A 3,269-nucleotide genomic window follows, 5' to 3' on the forward strand; every position below is an offset into this window, starting at 1 on the left:
TGAGAGAAACTGCAGCCTCTGAGACATCTGCCAAGCCCTGAACTCGGTGTTTGCCCCCTGTCCTGCCCAGCTTTGGTTTCCAAGGGCTGGCAGAGGTGGTCAGCTGCCTCTGGTGTGAGGTGGCACCAGTGTTTGTGGTGAACTGGGACTGCCCTAGGGACCTAATGCACAGATCTGTAAGGCGTCGCTCTGAACCATCTGATCTGCAGCACATTTTCCACCTAAAGGTCTGCAAAATAGAAATCTGAGGAAAAAAACATTTTCTGGCAGCATTTTCTCTGTGCACACTGCTGTGCCAGGGGGATGTCAGAGAGCTCACGTGCTCGGGTCCAGGTGACACTGGTCTGATTTTCCCTCCCCAATCCTGTCAGACCTCATCACTCACTCTTGAGCTGCTCCCCCAAACTGGTTAATGGTCGTCTCAAACAGGAGGAGGAAAACAATTTGGAAAGAGCCCGGGTTTGTGCAGGCAGGAGTTGCTCAGTGGCACAGCCCAGGGAGGTTTGTATTCCTGCAGCAGCAGCAGCACACCTCCCTCCAGGCAGAGCTCGCTTCCTGCTGCAGAACCGAGCACCTGGAGCTGAGCCGTGCCTGTCTGTGAGGAGGATTGTTGAAAGCCTCAATTGTTCTAAAGTAGGTCTCATGCTGGTAATGTTTGTTTCTTAGTTTTTTTGGGTACCTGAGTAGAGGGAAAAGTAATATTCTTGGGAGTTTGTACCCCTCTGAATGTCAGTGACACCCGTTTGCATTCCTCTGTGAACAGCCTGTTTGTTCCTGCATGCTCTGTAGCTTTCCGGGTCTGTATCTGCGTTGTTTAGAGCAGCTCTGAATTCTGTTCCTGGTAGGAATTTAGGAGATACCTGGTTTCAAATGGGTGTGTGGCTGTGCTCCCATCAGAAACATACTTTGATATTTATTTGTATTTAAATACGATTTGTTGAAATTCTTACAGCTCTAAATAAACATTTAAAATGCATGTTTTCCTCCAGGAAAGCCGAGGGTGGCAAGCAGGAAGTGAGTGAGGGTGGTAAATGCTTGGCATCAGCCGAAGTCCACTGACAGAACCCGGGTACAATAGCATCAGTCTTTTTTTTTTTAATTATTTCTTTGCCCTGCCGTGGTCGCTAACAGAAGTGCCTTGTCTGTCGCTCGGCCAGACTCAGACCTGGGGGAGCTTTTATTGCAGGTCGGAGCCTGTGCTGGTCATTCCTGGTGCTGCCTGCGCTTCCCGGGAACGCTGCGGCTTCCCGGCGGCCCCGCGCCAGCACAGCGAGCCCAAAGCTCCTAACCCTGGAGCTGGGAGGAGGGAAATGCTCAGAAATGTGTTTTTTTTTCATGAGCATCAGCCCTGGGACTTTGCATAACACCGTGGTAGAAGAGATTTGAAGAGCGCCGGGAGCGCGGCATCGCTGCGGCCGGCGCTGGAGCCGTAAGTAGGGAGGTTGGCAGCTGGTGGTGGGAAGGAGAGCTGGGCTTGGTGCCTGGCTCCTGTGAGGAGGAATTGGGCTCTTTCTCACCTCCAGCCTGCTCTCCTGTCCTCTGAGGGGGCTCCTTGCTTCCCCTGTATTTGCAGCAAATCCATGGGAGCAAGGTGGGTTTCTGAGGACGGTGTTTACCATGGCTGCAGTGTGGGTTTTTCCTTGGTATTTGAACCATTCTGCCTGTGGTGACAGTCCCTCACTTGGGACAGGCATGGAATCTTCACTCTGGGAGCACAGAACATTCCCAGCCCCAAATTCTGGGATTCTGGCCGAGCTGCTGCTTGACACGCTGCCACCTTGTTGCTGCCTTGTACAAACTCCAGCACTGGTGGAGGGAGCACACAGAGGTAAGGACAGGCATGGGCTCAGTGCTGATACCTGTTTGCTCCAGTGCTTTGCATTCCCCATTCTGCCCAGGCCCTGTTCCTGCTGCAAGAGGCACGTGTGATATCTGTCTGTTCTCAGCAGGCAGTGAGAGCAGCAGACCCTGCAGAGCCAAGACTTACTCCCAAGGCTGGAGAAAGGCAGAAGCTGGGCTGGAGTCACCCCGTTCCTGAGCCTCTTCTGGCTTTGCAGGGTCCAGAGAGCCTGGTCTGTAATCATGAGAACAGCGCAAGCATCTGCTTGGCTGCATGGTGCTGGCCCGTGGTGCTGAGCCATGGCTGCCAAACCCAGCATCACTGTGGGGATGCCAATGAACCCCACACGGCCCTGCCCCGACCGGTGCTGCGTAGGGGGACAGACAGCTTTCATGGCTGTGTCCATGAAAACTCCTACGTGCTTCTTCTGGAGCAGCCAGAGCTAATTCAGACCCCACCAGTGAGAACGAAGGGTTTAAATTGTCCTTTCTCAGCATCTCGCCTCTGCACTTGTCTGTGTCCCCCCGCACTCGGCCTCTGTGGAGCTGGGGACAGGGAAGGACAAGCTGGCAGGCCTTGGTCTCCGTTTCCTGGGGGTTTCTTGGGCTTTCCTGCAACCTCGATGTTTAAACCTAATGCCTTGTATTTATTCTAAAATGGCTTTCATCTGATTTCCCTCTCGGTTAACAATTTAGTTGTCACAATCAATAACGGCGAGGATCCATCCCCGGCCGCCATCAGCTCACGTTACCGTCCTGCAATTACCCGGCGGTGGCACCGCTGCCGGGGCTTTGCTGGGGAATTATCAGGTTACTAATGAAGCCCGGGCAGCGGCGGGCGGCCAGACGCCGCGGCGGTGGGCGCGATCCCCGCAGCCGCGGTCCGAGGGGGGCTGCGGGGCCGGCCCGGACCGTGCGCCCCGTCGGGGCGGGCAGGGAGGACGGGGGAGGACCGGGACGAGCGGGACCGGGCTGGCCGCCCCCTCCCCTCCCCGCCGCGCCCGCGGGCGGTGCCGCCGCCGGTGCTGCCGCCGCAGGTAGCGGGGCCCGGCGGGGCGGGCGGCCCCCGGGGCGCGGCGGGGGGGCCCCGCTTCCTGCCCGGCCCGCGGCCGCCCCCGGCGGGGGAGCGGGGCCGGCGCGGTTCCCCGCCCGGCTCCCCGCCCTTCCTGCCGCGGCCGCGGGACGCGCCGCCCGCGGGCACGGAGCGCGGCGGCGGCGGCGGGCGGAGCGGGGCGCGCCCGCCCCATGCACCGGAGCCATGGGGGCGGGCAGCCCCGGGGCCCTGGCCGCCGCGCCCCGGCCGGCGCCCAGGCGGGCAAGGTGAGCGCTGCCGCCGCCGCCGCTGCCGTCGGGGCCGGGAGCGGGGCTGGAGCGGGGCCGGGCTCCCCGCGGCGGCCGGTACCGGGGCTGGGGCCGGGCCGGGGCCGGGG

Source organism: Sturnus vulgaris, chromosome 22, assembly GCF_052056855.1.
Source record: "Sturnus vulgaris isolate bStuVul1 chromosome 22, bStuVul1.hap1, whole genome shotgun sequence".
In the NCBI taxonomy this organism is placed as follows: Eukaryota; Metazoa; Chordata; class Aves; order Passeriformes; family Sturnidae; genus Sturnus; species Sturnus vulgaris.